Raw genomic sequence first — 18806 nt, 5'->3', positions numbered from 1 at the left:
GGATTGTAGGTAGGATATCAAAAGATCACCTTACTTATTTCATGAGTTGATTTTAGCTATTTTCTTTTTCTTTTTAAAGATTGTTTCCATTTTGTTGTTATTCTGTCATTGCCCTTCTGATAGTTCAGTGAAAAGTCCTGGGTATTTAGTAAGTTCTTCTGATTTGGTGGAATTTGAACTTCAATCTCTTCTCTTAGCAGCGGGCAGATATTGAAGTCTGCTCCATTTTTTTTTCCTCCCAGCTGCTGCTTTCCATTGTTTTTTCTTGCATGAATAATTAGGAGTCTGGCAATATCTTGAAGAGAATCATTAGGAGATTTGGGGACTCCTTTGCAGCCTCCCTTTTTTGGGATATTGCCACCCAATTGCACTCTCTCTGCCAGTCTCAAACTCTGACTTCCGTCCCCTCAGTCCTGTGAGACTCTTTTTTTCTGCATGGCTCTATTTCCTCACATGGCAGAAAATTTCCTCAGGAGAAAAGCCAGCTAAATATGGAACTCACCTTATGTTCTTTCCTTCTTATCATGGTTGCATTTTCTCCTGCCCCCAACTACTTTGGTTGTATTCCAATGCCTTCAAACAGTTGTATCTTATACCCCAGTCATCATTAGTAATTGTAACAGAAGTAAAGTTAGCCTAATACAAGCCAGTCCTTCATAATTGGAATCAGTACTCCACTTTTAGAAAATAAATTAATCAAAGGAAATTATTATGGATGTGGTAAATATTTAGCTACAAAGATAACTATAACAGCAACTTTTTTATTGGTGAAAACTTGGAAACAACATATAGGTCTGACAATATGGAATTATTTAAATAAGTTATGATTTATTCACTATAAATCACAATCGCTCCCCCCATTAGGGGTACAACTGAGGTCCTAAATTTTAAGTGTGACCAAGCAGTGTGTGTTTGTGTATGTGTGCATATATTTTCTTCCAGTCATATTACTCCACAGGTGCAAGCATAGATCAGGAGCCGGGACTTGACCGTATTTACCCTAAAAGCCCAGCCAAGGTCTACTTCTATCTAATTTAAGAGAAACAGACTATATTGAAGCATACTGATTGGCTCACAGAGCTCAGGGAGGATCGGGGATGAGAATTACACTGCCAGGAAGAGCTTCAAAAATTCCACACAGAACTTCTCTTGTGAAGACACCAGTGCTGACATCTCTCAGCAGAGATACTACCACTGCGCCCCTTGATCCCATTGGTACTTGACACTGGAAGTTACTTCTACACACATCCTCACTGCTGCTTTAGAAAACTGGAAACAGCTCTGGGCACTGTGGCAACTCATTCCTGAGATTCTAAATTGTTCCTTCATGATGATGACTAGATTTTCAAACAGGTAGGTCCTTCCAAAGCCAACTATTTTCAGGTAGTTCATATAATGGGAGAGCCAGCATCATGTTCACAGCTATCAATAATTTTCCACATAATTCAGAATTGTATGTATAAATGATTTAGCTTTTGATTCTCTGAACCAGCTGAGACTGGCACTGAAAGGATGCTCACCATGCATTGCTCTTCTCTTCCATCCTGCCTGTCTAAGAGGCTGTTTCCTGAAGATATGATTTCTCCATACACGATTCTGCATTTAGCTTGATCTAAACTTGCTTTTTAAGTCTGCAGGCCAAGCTGGGTCCAAACAATGAGTTGTCAGGTAGGCCCCTCAGTCTAGGTTTAGGCTACTTAATTTGGTGAGTGAGCCAACTTTTATCTGAAATCTTCAGCCATGGACATTGCCTCTGGGAAGGCTTCCACTTTTCTTTCTGATAGTCACTAAATTTAGCAGCCCTTTCATATATTTGGCATAGTTTGTTTTTCCTGCTGTATGTCCCAACACTGTGATAGCACTTAGAGCACAGAAGGCACTCAATAACCATTTTATAGCATTTTGTATAATTAATGAATAAATCAGATCTCTCCCTAATTTCTTTAGAGGGATTCCGTTTTTATTTCTCTCTCTCATTTTCTTTGTACTTTCATGTGGCTTCCTGGAAGAGAAGGATAAAACTGCCATCTTTGTTATTTTAAAAACACAAAAATAGCTGGTTAATAAATGTTAATTGAACTGAACTAGCAGCATACAATAACAATGCTAAAAGGTTGTCCATAAGATAAGTCTAAGGGAAACCACCTTTATACCTCTTCTGAAAAATCAGTGTCATTGACTACTGGATAATCCCTTTTTCTTTCCTTCTTCACATCCTTAAGGAGAAAAAGGAAATGGACATCCAATATTCTAACTGTTGATTGTTACTGACTAGTGAGATTGTGGGGATAGGAAGGCTAAGTCAAAATTTCTCTACTATACACAAATTGTTATTATGGGGCTAAGCTTCTTAGCTAAATATATAATAACAAATTGTCAGATTAAAACCATTATGGAGCAATCTAGAAATAAAGGGGTCTTTACTTTTGTGAAGTCTAATGGGAACCAGTAGGAGCAAGTGAACAAAAATAATCAAATAAACTTAGCGATGTCAGTAAGATAAGACTTGCACAGAATTTAGATGAAATAACAATTATGGTTATGGAATAAATATCCTGTGTTAATAACTTATCCATTAAAAAAGACATCTGATAGAAAACTATTGAAAGATCATGGCTGCAATATAATGATTTATAAGAAATATATATTGGTCATTCTGATGACCAAATACATGTTTCTCAGATATACTTGGTTTTCATCCACAGTTCCTGAAAATGCTTCAGAGCCATAAAAGTGAGATGAGTGTCTTGTTATTAACTAAAGTGACTTTTTTTTTTTAGATTTTTTATTTATTTATTTGAGAGAGAGAGAATGAGAGGCAGAGAGCATGAGAGGGAGGAGGGTCAGAGGGAGAAGCAGACTTCCTGCTGAGCAGGGAGCCTGATGCGGGACTCGATCCTGGCACTCCAGGATCATGACCTGAGCTGAAGGCAGTCGCTTAACCAACTGAGCCACCCAGGTGCCCGAAAGTGACTTTTTTTTTTTAAAGGACTTATTTATTTGAGAGAGAGGTGGGGGGCAGGGACAGAAGGAGAAGGAGAGAATCCTCAAGCAGACTCCCCACTGAGCATGGAGCCAAATGTAGGTCTTGATCCCAGGGCCCTGAGATCATGACCTGAGCTGAAATTAAGAGTCAGAGGCTCAACCGACTAAGCCACTCAGGTGACCCTAATGAAAGTGACTTATGAACCCCACTCAAGGCAGAGCTAGTTGCCAGAAGAACCAACTATGTGTTTAAAGGGATGGAACCTTCCATTCCACGCCCCCCCTGACCTCTGGGGAGGAGTGAGGGATGAAGATTGAATCAGCCAATGGCCAATGACTTAATCAATTATGACTATGTAATGAAGCCTCCATAAAAACCCAAGGACAGCTTGTTGGTCTTTTTTTCAGAGAGCGTCCACACTTGTGGAACCAGAACCCTTCCACTTGCCACTGAACTCTGCCCAAGCTCCACAGAAAAAAGTTCTTTTGTTCAGGACCTCACTCTACATACTTCTTCATCTGGCTATTGATTTGTATCCTTTATCATATCTTTAATAAACTGGTAAACATTAAGTAAATGTTCCATTGAGTTCTGTGAGGCTCTCTAACAAATTAATCAAACCTAAGGAAGAGGTCTTTGGAACCTCAGTTGGTCAGAAGCACAGGTAACAACCAGGGGCTTATGACTGGCTTCTCAAGTAGGGAGCAGGGCAGTCTTGAAAGACTGAACCCCTAACCTGTAATCTGATACTATCTCTGGATAGACATTGTCAGAATTCAGATGAATTCTTGAACACCCTGCTGGTGTTTGAGAATTGCTTGGTGTTGTGTGTAGAGGAACTCCCCCAACCACATTGGAATTGGGTCTATAAACCTTTAAAAGAGTGGCTTAGGCTTTGGACTCAAGAACATCAAAAACTAATGATGTAATGTATGGTGATTAACATTACATAATAAAATTTTTAAAAAAAGAACAAATTGATAATTGGAGAGAATATCATATTTTCCTTCTTCAAGGGGCAACACAGAAGATTAAATCTCTCAAATTTTACTCACACTAAGTGGTTCTACTTTTGTCAACATTTGGAATTGTCACACTTCAAATTTAGTCTTCCTGGTGGATTTGTAACCATATTTCTTTTTTTTTTATTCTTATGTTAATCCCCATACATTACATCATTAGTTTTAGATGTAGTGTTCCATGATTCATTGTTTGTGCATAACACCCAGTGCTCCATGCAGAATGTGCCCTCCTCAATACCCATTACCAGGTTAACCCATCCTCCCACCCCCCTCCCCTCTAGAACCCTCAGTTTGTTTTTCAGAGTCCATCGTCTCTCATTGTAACCATATTTCTTTGTGGCTTTAATTTTCATTTTCTTGATTACTATAAAGAAATTGAGTTCCTTTTCATGTGTTTATTTGATTATCTTCTGAAATGTTTCTTCAAAATATGCATGTTTTTCCATTTGGTTCTTTCCTCTTCTTGCTGATGTGTAGAAGTTCTTTATGTATCTGGAATACAAGATCCTTGAAAGCTATATGCATTGTGATACTTCTCCTATTTTTAGGTTTACTTTTTTCCCTTTGTAAATAATATCTTCACTGTGCTGCAGCCCTTAATTTAACAAACAATTAAAAATGTTTTATTATTTTATTTTAAATATTTATTTACTTTGAGAAAGACAGAGATAGAGGGAGCAGTGGGGGGGGTGGGGGCAGAGAGAGAGGGAGAAAGAATCTCAAGCAAACTCCATGCTGAGCATGAGGCTTCACTCGGGGCTCGATCACGAGACCCTGAGATCATGACCTGAGCTGAAACCAGGAGTCGGATACTCAACCGACTGCACCACCCAGGTGTCCCAAGATATATTTTTTTATTATTCCTTTTGTACTCATTAAGGAAAAATACACTATTGTTTTCCTTTACACTACATATAATGCCCTGAAAGTTCTTTACTCCAGTCGCCATGTGTATGTGGGGGAGGGGAGTTCCCACATTGACAATACCAGCTGCTGTCCTAGAATTTAACTAATTCTGACTCTTTGTACTTGGAAATAGTGTCATATCCCACACATTAAGGATTCAGTCCTACAAGACTGCCCTGTTCCCAGTTTAGATGCCAATTGCAAGTCCCGATTGTTACCTGCGCTTATGACTCACTGGCTATAGATCAGAAGTCTACACAATCCGCTCCTTGGGTTTGATTAATTTGTTACAGTAGCTCACAAAATTCAATTGCTTACTAATTACTTTATTATAAAAGGATGTAATTCAGGAATTGCCAGATAGAAGACATGCATAGGGCAAGGTATGTGGGAAGGAGTATGGAGCTTGTATGCATTCTTTGGGCAGGCAGATCACTCTCTCAGCACTTCCATGTGCTCACCAACCTAGAAGCTCACTAACCCTGTCTTTTGGGACTTTTTAATGGAAGTTTCTTTCCATAGGCATGATTGAGCAAATCATTGGTCATTGGTGGTTGAACTCAATCTTCAACCCTTCTCCCTTCTTGAGAGGTTGAAGGGGAGGTGTTGAACTGAAACTTCTAATCCTCTAATCATGTATCATTCCTCTGGCACTGAGCTCTGGTGGCTTTCCAAAAGTCACCTTAATAACAGAAACTCAGATGTGGCCAAAAGGGACTTGTTATGAATAATAAAAGATGCTCCTTTCACCTTTATCTCTCTCAAGCCATTTCAAGAACTAAGGACAAAACAAAAAAAATTTTTTTAAAGATTTTATTTATTTATTTGAGAGAGAGAGAATGAGAGAGAGCACATGAGAGGGGGGAGGGTCAGTGGGAGAAGCAGACTCCCTGCCGAGCAGGGAGCCCAATGCGGGACTCGATCCAGGGACTCCAGGATCATGACCTGAGCCGAAGGCAGTTGCTTAACCAACTGAGCCACCCAGGCACCCAAGGACGAAACAAAATATTATAAAAAAAGATATCCCTATTGCTCTAATCACTTAGGAAATTACAAGGGTTTGGGGAGCTATGTGCCAGGAACTGGAGGAAGACCAAATATATATTTCTTATTATAAACCACAATATCACAGTATCTTATTTAAGAAATTTTCCCTCCAAGCCATTTTAAATAGTGTCATATCTTTTTGTGGAAGCATGATTATTTTGCTTTTCACAGTTAGAAACCTAAAAATACCTGAAATAAATTTTTGTGAGTGCTATGCTAATTTCTTAAAAATACAGATATCTAAATGCTCCAGAAACATTTATTGAAATGAGATATGTAGAGTTAGCTCTGTAACAAATCAAGTGTCCATGTATGTGTGGTTCTGTTTTTGGATTCTTTGTTTTTTCTTTGGTCAGTTTGCATTATTTTGCACCAATATCACACTGATTTACTATAGATTTTCTTTTTTTTAATTTTATTTTATTATGTTATATTAATCACCATACCTTACATCATTAGTTTTTAATGTAGCATTCCATGATTCATTGTTTGCGTATAACACCCAGTGCTCCATTCAGTATGTGCCCTCTTTAATACTCATCACCAGGCTAACCCATCTCCCTACCCCTCTCCCCTCTAGAACCCTCAGTTTGTTTCTCAGAGTCCATAGTCTCTCATGGTTCATCTCTATAGATTTTCAGGTCTTAAAAACAAGAGGCCCCAAATGGAGTTACTTATGGTAAGCCCCACATCACCAAACTGAGACTTATAGTTTCAGCTCTTGCAGAAATGGAATCCTAACCCAGTTAATCAGGAATCACCTGATCAGCATTAGTTAGGTAATCTGCCTGATAGAACTCTCCCACCCCCCCCAAAAAAAAGGGAAAAAAAAAAGAAAGTAACTTTGCAATAACCAACCTGAGTTTTTACCCAGTGTATCTTTCCTGTTCCTGCTCTGCCTGTGAGTCTTTCAGTTTGTACAGTTCCTTGGAGTTCCTTTCTATCTGCCAGTTTGGATGTTGCCTTATTCAAATCGAGTTTTGCTCAAACAAACTCTTAAAAATTTTAATATGCCTCAGCTTATCTTTTGAGAGCCTTAATAATTGTTAAAGCAAGTCATTCAGCATTGTTGTTACTACATAAGAGGCTATTGGCTATTTTCCTTTCTTTATAAATTTTAAAATATGTTTGTCTTGTTTCACATAAAAATTTGTTGGGATTTTGCCTGCAGTTACACTGAATTTTAATATCAATTTGAGTAAAACAGATATCTTTACAATACTGAATTATCTAAACCATGAACATGGTATGGCTCTCCATTTATTTTTGTGGTTTTCAATTCTTATCAATATTTAGTAGTTTTCAGTGAAAAGGACTTGCATGCTTTTGTTAAAGTTAGAGCTAGTTATTTGATATTCTTTGATGCTGTTTTAAACAGTAATTCTTATTGGGTAAACACTGAATTATACCTAAAGAAAACAATTCACTATTGCACAGTGCTATGCATATTTACAAACTCAACACATTCATAAAACAGATGCAAACAGATCAAAAAGTAGAACATAAGCAGCACCTCAGAAGCTCCTATTGAGTTCCATTCCAGGCACTACCATGACTTCTAAAACAATTTTTCCCTGTTCTTAAGGTTTATATGAATGGAATGATACAGTATGTATTCTTTTGTTCCTGGTATCTTTCTCCTAGATCTATTTGTGAGACTTATTCATGCTGTTGTTTGTAGTTATAGTTTGCTCATTTTCATTCAAAGATAGTATACTGTTAAATGAATACACCACAATTTATTTAGACAAATTACTATTTATGGACATCTGGATTGTCTCTCATTTTTAGGCATTAAGAATAGTGCTGCTATACACATTGATATTTTTTCCTGGTTTTTAAATGTTGGCTGTTAGGAATAGTGATGTTATTTGTATCTTTATATATGTCTTTGGTAGATATATATCTATATATATAGATATTTGGTAGGTATATATCTATATATACATATGTATCTCAGACATGCATTTCTGTTTAATATATACCTAGAAGTAGAATATTAAATCATAGGCTATGCATATGTATATACATCAAAACTATTTTTCAAAGTGTCTATTCCAATTTGCATTCTCACAGTGCATGAGATTTCCAATTGCTCATCATCTTTGTCAAAATTCAATATTGTATGCCTTTTCATCTTAGCCCTTCTGGTGAGTGTAAAGTCATACATCATTTTGGTTGTAATTTGCATTTCCTCAAAGACTAATAAAATTAATCAAATTTTCATTTGTTTATTATTCATTTATTTTACTTTATTGTGAAGTGTCTCTTTAAGAATTGTAATAATTTTTATTCTATTCAATTACCTTTTAAATTCATTTGTAAAAGTTCTTTATACATTCAGACTATGAGTCATTTGTTAACTATATGTTTTGAAATATTTTCTCCCATTCTTTGGCTTTCTTTTTTTTTTTTCTTTTTAAAGATTTCTTTTGACAAAAAGATTTTTGTTTTAATGTAGTCCAATTTATCAATCTTTCTTTATATTTAGAGTTTTTGTTTACTATTTAAGAAATTTAGGACCACCTGAAGTTTATAAGGTAGTCTTTATTTTTTTAAATACTTTTTAAAATGTTTTCTTTCACCTTTGACATTTACTTTTATTCTCCATCTAGAATTGAGTCATGCATAGTGGAGGTTAATACCATTTACTGGAAAGACCAAACTTTCCAATGCTTTGCATTATAACTTTTGTCATAAATCAGGTGGCTGCTTATGTGTGGTTCTGTTTTGCCTTCTAGAATATATATTTGTCCTTTTTTTTTCTTTTCTGAAATTCATTCTGGATATTTTCTTTTACTTTTCCTTCCAGCTCTTTAATTCCCTTTTCATTTAGATCTAATAGACTGCTAAACCCATCTTTATAGTTCTTCATTTTAATTATTATGTTTTAAAATTTCTATAATTTTAGTTTTAAGCATCTTTTCTTTAGCTTCCAATTCTCTTCTTAAATTCTCACTAATCCTATTCATCTCCTTCAATATTTTAAGCAATTTTCATTTAAAATCTGCATCTGACAACTACCAAAGCTTTAAGCCCCTCTTATACTCATTCTGGCACATGCTATTCAATCCCTTTGTATTTGGTCAATTTGCTTTGAGATCTGGAAATGTCCAGATATATAAAAAATAAAATTAGAAGCCAAAAATGATGTTCTCTTCAAAGATGATAGGCTTTTCTTTCTGTCGGATGTCTGACTTTAGAAATCTACAATCTCTTTAATGATTTCAGAAACTGAAGTGATTCAAAGCTGGGTTTTCATCTCTGCAAGGGACAGATGACTTCCTAGTCAATCTTCATGGGGCACATACTGTTTACTGGTGCTGTACCACCCTCTTGGATCTCATACCCCAATTTTCATCCTTATGCCCATAAGACACTCAATAATACCACTCAGCTTCCCAGACTTTCAGCCTCTTTCAGAATCAGCAAATATCCACAGAGGACAAGTACTCCTAATATCAATCTAACCTGTATAGATCTCTATATTCCCCAAATCTCAAACTGGATCTTCAATAATTGTTTAGTTCTTCTGAACTTTTATTAAGATTATTTTGTTCACTTTATCCCTACATTTTCTAGTGTTTCCTCAATGGGAGGATTGTTTTGATTAGTCCATACTTACTGGAAACAATTTTTTTTTTTCCTCAAGCACCCTTAAAGGTATTTTTCCAAATATACCAAGATTCTACCTGAAAATAACCCTGTTGTTATGAGTTCAGGGATTAAAAAAATATTCACTTCATTACTTATTTTTTTCAGATTTGTTTATTTACTTATTTGAGAGAGAGAGAGAGGAGGGGAGGAGGGGCAGAGGGAGATGGAGAAAAATCCTCAAGCTGACTCCCCGCTGAGCACGGAGCCCCATGGGGGGGGGTTGGATCCCAGGACCCTGAGATCAGGACCAGAACAGAAATCAAGATGGGATGCTTAATCACTGAGCCACCCAGGTGCCCCTTCACTTCATTAGTTATAAAGTTCCCGAATGAGGGACACTAGATTCTACTTCTACCTTCCGTTAACTTCTTTCTTAAGACTGTGTGTGATATTAGCTTTTATGTAAACATTTAAGATGCCTTAAACTGGGGAAATGTACAGTATCTGACTCTATAAAAAGAATCTATAGTTGTCCTTGCATAGACAGTAGCAGAAAGTAGGTCCTAGAAATGTGGAGGTAATGGTACAGATCAAGCATTCATAGAAAAAGGCTATGGGATTTCAGAAAAAGAATCAGGAACAACTGACTATACATATATCAGGCCCAGATGAGATAGAGGAAAACAGAAGAGACTGCCCTTACTGTGCACCTGGAATGTTTTGTGGGGAGGATGGGCAGAGGTGGCAAACTGCTGGGATGCATAATCAGAATTCAGCCTGTTTTAGCCCTAGGAGGTAACTTTTCCATTAGTTAGGAAACTTATGTTTAAATACAATAATAAGTAAAATAATCTTCCCAGGGGCATTTACATATTAAGTCTATTGGGGGTTAGCCCAAGAGAGAGGGTCATAGGATGTGGGAGAGTTCAGAAACTGGAGTAACAAAGGGCATTAATGAGCCCTGTGATACTCTGGAAGTCTAGAAGTAATTGGTGGGAATAGAAGGGATTACGGTGGAAAGGGCTCAGCCCTCCCCTGTTGATTTTGTTGCCATAAAAGGGATGCTCTCATCTGCTCTGTTATCCTTCTCTGAGCTAGTAGGCTAGGGCAAATCTTTTAAAAATAATGCAAATGGATAAGTACTAAAAAGGAGGTAAATGATAAGCTCTGAAAGTAGAGGGTCATGCCAAATCTTGTTCATACAAGGACTGCCTGCCATGCATCATGCCCAGGGTAGGAAAAGAAGGAAGAATGGAAGGGTGGTTGGGGGAGAAGAAAGGAGGAAGAGAGTAAAGGAAAATTTGCTTGTGTGTTCAGGAATTTCACTAATTCTAAAGTATCTGATTTAACATTTATTACTGGAAAAAGATAAAAGAAAAGTATCCAGTCCAATTAAATACATTTGCCTATTACTAATAAATGAATTTTTTTTTTCAAAAGCAGCTATTCTACTATTTTGGTACTCTGTGGTACTTTTCTGGTGAAAAAATAATAAATTGCTAATTTGTATTCTTTCAAGCTATATAATAAAAGCAGCATTTTAGAACATAATTTTCACTTCCATCCTTTGAAGCATAGAACTCTTAGAAATCTAATGAGTATTTTATACACATATTTGAACAGACTTGAAGGTCCCAATATAGTCCCCCTTTCCTGGTCCTTCCCAACCCCCCCCTACCCTGCCCACACACAGACACATACCTACCCTCCTGAATCCTACCATTATGCTTGCTGGAAATTATATGGCTTTCTATCTGGGTGAGAATGCAAAACAGGCTCCAAGCATTTCAGAAGATTTTATAAACTCTGCCATCTGCACATCTGGTATGTAAGATGCCTATAGCACTCTTTAATCAGCAGTACAGATAACTGTGCTTTGGGTACTTATCAGAAAGTTATACCACAAATTGACTGCAAATAACCAGGTCTTGTCATAATTTACTTGAACGTGGGATAATTTAAAGAGACAAGTTAACCAGCCATTCTTAAATATACTCCAAGCTCTGACCTATGTTAAGAAATATAATCAGGACACAACACTGCTGAATAATGTCATTCATCTTCCTGAAATTAAAACTGAACTATGTGTAATAAAAGAGGAATTCATCTTAACAAAGGTTCTTTGTTGTTGATAGCTTCCCTGAAACATTATATCTATATTATATATAAAGACTGGCTTCTTGATACATTTAATATGTACATAATAATAAGCCTCTATTAAGGCTTGATAAACCACAGTTTAATAACCAGAATAAACCACAGTTTACTTATCTATTCAGCTACTAGAAGACATCTTGGTTGCTTCCAAGTTTGGACAATTATGAATAAAGCTCTATAAACATCCATGTACAGGGCATGAACATAAGTTTTCAACTTTTTTTGGGTAAACACAAAAAAGTACTTAGTTTTATATGAAACCTCAAAACTGTCTTCCAAAGTGGTTGTACCATTTTGCATTCCCACTGGCAATGAGTGAGAGTTCCTGTTGCTCCACATCCTTGCCAGCATTTGGTATTGTCAGTGTTCTGAATTTTGGCCATTCTGATAGGTGTGTAGTGATATCTCATTGTTTTAATTTGCCTTTCCCTGATGATATGTGATGTAGAACATCTTTCCATATGCTTATTTGCCATCTGGATATCTTCTTTGGGGAAGTGTCTGTTAAGGTCTTTGGCCCATTTTTTCATCAGGTTGTTTGTGTTTCTTATAGTTGAGTTTTAAGAATTTTTTATATATGTTGGATAATGATTTTTTATCAAATGTATCTTTTGTAAATATTTTTTCAGTCTGTGATTTGTCTTCTCATTCTCTTGACATTGATTGTCTTTTACAGAGGGTTTCTTTTTTTTATAATGAAGTCCAGCTTATCGATTATTTCTTCCATGAATTCTGTCTTAGGTATTATGTCTAAAGAGTCATCACCATGCCCAGTGTCATCTAGGTTTTCTCCTGTGTTACCTTCTAGGAGATTTATAATTTTGCATTTAACATTTAGGACTATGGTTCATTTTAAGTTAATTTTTGTGAAGGGTGTGAGGTCTGTGTCTGGATTCATTTTTTTTTTTTGCTTGTGGATATCCAGTTTTAACAAACTTTTTTTAATCTTTTGGAGAATTATGTTTTCACTTAATATCCAATTATCATGTAAAAAACTTTATATACTGATCTATGGGATAAATTCATCATAGAAATCAAAGTAAAATATACTATCTTTCCAAATGACTTTACCATGCTTTATCTAGTGGACAACTAAATTATTTAACTTTCCCCCCTTGGTTGTCAGGAATCTCAAGGAATAATTTAGTATTACATTTCTATTTATTACAACTTAAATAATAGATAATGAACAACAAAAAAAGGAAGATACTATGCTGGGAGACAGATTGGCTTAACTTTCATTGAAGGTTTGGAAAGAAAGAAAATCTATTTCAGATAGAAGAAAAGTAGGGGCACCTGGGTGGGTCAGTGGGTTAAGTGCTGGACTCTTGGTTTCAGCTCAGGTCATGATCTCAGGGTCCTGGGATAGAGCCCTGAATTGGGCTCTATGCTTAGCCCAGTCTGCTTGAGACCCTTTCCCTATTTGCCTCCCTCCCCCTCTGCTCACCCACCCATTCTCCTCCTCTCTGTTCCTCCCCCTGCTCATGCGCTCTTTCTCTCTAAAAATAAATAAATAAAATCTAAAAAAAAAAAAGAAGATAAAAGAAAAGTAAATGAGCTATATAGTGACTATTAGTTGATCTTGTTTCATTGGAGCAAAGATGTGTAATATTGTGAAATGTGAAATTAGCATAGAAAGATCAGTTTTCCATACATGGGGCATGGCTTTGAAAGCTGTGGTGAAGAACTTCAGTCATTAATTCATATCATTCATTAGCAAAAAATAAACAACACAGTGTATAAATGTTGGTAAGAGAAAAGAATCTCCAGTAGCATTCATTTTTAAAATACTCAAAACAGCTATCTGATGTAGAATGTGAAGAGAACAAAATGACAACTAAATTTGTCTAGAGTCTCTATGAGCAAGCCAATTCGCAAAATATTTTTTCATATTTTACTTATTCATCATGAAAACCTGGTTAATAGGCATTTTAATCTCAATTTTATAGGTGATATTCTGAAGCCCAAATAAATTAAATGACTTTCCCAAAGACTCACAGTTCATAAGTGATCAAAATCAGATTGAAGGCAAAACTCTAAAGTTCATTTTCTTCCCATGACACTGTGCCATAACCAATATAACTTAATGATCAATTTACCCTAATTTTCACATTTCAGCTGATTGTTCTAACACCAACTTGATGCACTTTCATATAAATATAACTTCATTAACACTCATTCAGATTTTAATAAATACATAAAACAAAACAAACTGGCAGAGAGGAAAACCTAGAACATGAAATCCATTTTTGTCTTATCCATAAGATTATTTAATATAGATATAATTTGTCAACAACATCAACTGGTACAAAATGGAAATTTGAATGATGGCTGTATTTACTATTTTGTTTTTTGAAAATTTTGAGACATCTCATTTTGAGAATAGAAGCTCCTATATGTATGGAGGCTGTTTTGTAATTGTTCTCTGCAGATGTTAATTGACGACAGTAATCCTAGAAGGGGTCAGACAGCTCAATCTTGGCTAAGACGTGCTAGCATTTAACAAATTCCAGGAACATACCTAGAAAAACATGGGAATCTAAGGTCTTTTGGACTTTATAGGAGAAAGGTTGACTCTCTTTATAGAGTTACATTCTGTTCACCAAGACAAAGTCCAATCATTTGACATTAGTTCTTCCAGGGCTTACACCTCTGACTTGAGAAAAGAATCTCTCTCAGTGTAATGATATGTCATGATTGAAATACTAGAATTCCTTCTGTGCATTTATTTACATTTCAATGCAGAGTGACACAAGGCATAAGCTATAAGGAGTGGCAGACCAAAGGAACCCAGACCTCTTCCCTCACCTTCCAGTTCAATACCTTCAATACCTATCTGTTACTGTGGAACAAATCTCAACTCCTTACCCTGACATTTACCAGTCTCCATGCTCTGTCTCCATCTGGTCATTCTAATATTTTCCCCACTACAATTTTCATGTACCCAGCACATCACTGAAATGGAAATATTTGACATTTCCCAAAACAACCCTTTATCTTTTGGGGTATGTCTTCTAAACAAGACTGGCTGGGCACCTGCTCTCATGGAACCTACTTTTCATCTTCTGTTTATAAAAAGCAGGTCTTGTATGGCTTTATCAGCCTGGGCATATAAAAGGGACCACATTACTAGCAATAATAGTTGTATCAACCACCCCTGTTAACTAGCAGGCTGCTGTGATCCCTTCAAAGTCTCCCTTGGTTCACTCTGAGGAGTTTCAGAAGGTTCTCACTTGAACTCATAAATCGTCATCTTTGCTATCACATGGCATTGACCAAATTCTGTTTGGCACTTATTGTTGACTCCCCTAAAACTGTAAATCATGCACACACCAAAACAGCACTGTATCTCCTAAAATCCTTCGAGGTCAAGCAGAAACAGGATCATGTCCCTATCTCCCTACGTCACACTCTTCCACCTGGGCATGAAAGTATGTGGCTTGTGAACACATCTCATAGTATCCCTCATAAAGTACAGCTTTTCCCTTTCCTGTCCTGTCGCCATATAGCGAAAGTGATTATCTTTTACTATTAAGTACCAAAGATATTTTCACAAGAAACATACATTTCTGGTTCTGTTTGGATAATATTAAACAGAGACATTTTCCTTAACGCTATCCTGTGTTTTGGTTATGAATGGTCTATTTATATTCTAAATCTAGTATGTTCACATGTCAGGCAAATTTTTCATTTTTCTTAATTAATTTGAGAATAATTACATGAAAATGAATACCAGAAAGACTTCCCTGTATTGAGAGGGTTTAGTGGAAAATATCATGTGACCATAGTAGACCCTTAATAAAGTAAAATGATAATTCACTGGATATTTTAAAAGTCTTGGGGACCAGTCTTTGAAATAGAGTCTAAGCTGCTCTTCCTAGCCCCAACCTCCTCCATCTCTACCTAATAAAATATGAGTCTTTATCGACTCTGGCTCCTTCTGTTCCTTTTGCCCCAACCTCCCATGTTCAAATGGTGCAAAGTAAGTTCTGTTGTTTCATTCTAACTGCCCGAGGAAGTCCAAATGCAGCAGTAAGCAGAGGCTAGGCTACAGCTAGAACCTTTATTTTTCAACCCTTATTTTATAACCCTTAATTATTTGCATACGTAACTTTTCATCCTTTCCAGTTTCACACTCTTTAGGAGAAAGAACCAGGTTTTGATCACCATCATAACTCCCAAGATTCCTTGCACATACTCTACACTTGGAAAATGATTGTTGAATTGACTCCTTTTGGCCATATTATACTCACTTAGCCCAATTATCCTAAGTTAAACATTAAACATTGCCACTTATATTTTATATCTAACCTCAAATCACATAGGAAGGCATATAAACTCATAACTATAAAACATAAAGCTGGCTATTTTTTGTTTTATAATGATTTCCCCACTCTTAAATCACATGTATGATGTTGTGTAGAGACTGCCTTTAAAGCAGCTGCTGAAAGCATGTGGATTATGTTAGGAGGCCTTCTGACAGAAAAACAATTCTATTAGTGTAACTGACATGATATTGGATAAGGAATGATTAAACCATCAGGTCCTTGGAGCTACTTCTGAGCTACTGCTGCTGGAGGCATACAAAAGAAATATAACAGTGACTACATTTTACACAATGGAGAGATTCATTTTTGGTGGGAACTCTTCCAGGCAAATTAGATTTAAAACAGCATTCTCATCAGAAATAATAAACCTAAAAGAGAATGCAGCCAGCAAAGGAAACTGAGACTCGGAATTCTTGGAGAAACAGAGCTGAAGCCTCACAGTCTTTGCAACATTTTGCAGAATGTATTCGAAGCAAGCAAAGCTTCCAGCAGGAATCAAAACATACAACTTTGGCACTGAAAGTTGGTACTTTGAGACTAGGCCATAAAAAAGAACTCGGCTTAGTTTGGGATACTCTGATTCAGCAAGTAGATAGCTCAAGGAAGATGTAAGCTGGAACAAAGGAAGGATCACTCACAGGAGGTCTTTCAACCTAAGTGAAAATCTGTCCCTTCTCTGGTCTTAGAAAATAAGGCATCAATTTTAGAGTGTTCCGTATCATAAGCTACATATATTCCTTACTATACCATATGAGTTAATTTTTCTTAACAAATGCTTTTGCTATCTGTATAAAGCCCAAAGCTGATGGACACCTCTGGTTATTATTGTAAGTATGTAACCAACTGGTTGGAACTATGGAAATTTCTAGAGTCAGTATTAGTGGGGGTGGAATTAAATAGCGCCCCTTAAAGAATTCTTTCCGAATGAAGCTTCTTCCTCTCTGAATGTGACATATTTTAAACAAATATAGGTCAGAAAAGACTATTTTACAGACTCTGAAGAAGCAGCAATGTAAAATTATTCCATAAAGCCAAAAAGAAAAGAGTTACATAAATGTGACCCAGAGACAATGTGCTGTGGAGAAAGTCTGAGAGGGAGGCAAAAAATGAATTATTTTCTTTCTTAAGATTTTATTTATTTGCAGAGAGAGAGAGAGCACAAGCAGGGGGAATGGCAGACAGAGGGAGAAGCAGGCTTCCCGCTGAGCAAGGAGCCCAGTGTGGGACTCAATCCCAGGACCCTGGGATCAGGACCTGAGCTGAAGGCAGATGCTTAACTGACTGAGCCATCCAGGCATGCCCAGAAAATGAATTCTAATCTTGGCTCATCTCTGGCCTTGGTTAAGTTCCTAAACTCAGAGAGTACTTTCCCTTACAGGTCAACAGGCCACTGTTGAGAGCCTGTAAAGCCCCCTTTTCACCTTAAAAGCCATACTGCAGACCCTTCTTGGCTGTCATTGGCACCTCGGGACCAATTCTTCACTATTCTCTGGGCTCAAGAGGGTGCATAGCTGATCTACTCATTGTTCTGAGAGCTGAGCTAATCCAGTACGCTGCTCTTGACTAATATTGCCTTACCTTAATCCTCCACTGAGCATACCCCACATGAAGTTAAACTAGGGAAGATGCACCCTTAAACATGAAACAAAAACTTATTGCCTTTATATAACATCTCTTGAGACTTTGGTCTTCTATTGCTGATTTGGACTTGTTAAACAACATTTCAGATAGAAACACATTGATGATACCTTGAAAAGGACAACTGTTGAAATAATGACTCATAATTCTAATATGGAATTAGTAGTGGTTCTTTTTTTTTAAGATTTTATTTATTTATTTGACAGAGAGAGAGAGAAAGAGAGAGAGGGAGAAGCAGGCTCCCCACTGAGCAGGGAGCCTGACGTGGGGCTCAATCCCAGGACCCTGGGATCATGAACTGAGCCGACGGCAGATGCTTAACTGACTGAGCCACCCAGGCGCCCCAGGAGTGGCTCTCAAGTGGATCAACAAATATTATCTAAAATAATTTTTTGCTCACACATTAAAATGTATTCAGCTACATGCTATGTAAAAACAATTTTCTTTTCTAAAAGAAAGCTTAGCTTCTTTTTGTTTTTTTCTGAAAGTAGACCCTAGATACCAACACATCTGGATATTTTATCTATACAACTAAAAAGTCAGGCATTTGGGATATTTTAAAATATCTGTCTGTGAATATTTAGATTTGGGGCTTTCAAAAAAAAGTAAAAGCTTTTGAAATATAATTATAGAATCCATAGCATAGCTGAGGAAGAAGGGACTAAAGGGTGATCTAGTCTAGACATTTGATATTATAGATGATATATAGATATGTCCATAGGTTCAGAAAATGAATATATATATATATATATATATATATATATATATATATATATATATATTCTGACTGATGTCTTCCCTAAAAGATTTTTTATCACAAAAAGCACAAAGGTGTTGGTCTCTTGACTTATTAAACATTAAAAAAAACCCCTGAATAATAGCATTTATTTCAAAGAATATTTGTTGTGTAAACTTAACTCATTGAAACAGAACTGATAATCAGTAATTTAAAAAACAAAGTAGCACAAAACATCCTTAATAAATCAAAACTGGCTTATTAAATTTTGACACTAAAGCTTCTTCGGTTTATTCATAGGTGATCCCTCAGTCCCTCCCTTAAATAATATTTGCAGTTGTCTCAGGCCCAGTAACAATAATTTCACTTCTCATGTTTTACAAATCCTT

Source organism: Mirounga angustirostris, unplaced genomic scaffold (assembly GCF_029215605.1).
Source record: "Mirounga angustirostris isolate CCGP_5_RB_7025 unplaced genomic scaffold, mMirAng1.0.hap1 SCAF_5, whole genome shotgun sequence".
NCBI classification, from domain to species: Eukaryota; Metazoa; Chordata; class Mammalia; order Carnivora; family Phocidae; genus Mirounga; species Mirounga angustirostris.
The sequence above is the reverse complement of the archived record's forward strand: the minus strand, read 5'-3'. Positions refer to the sequence as shown.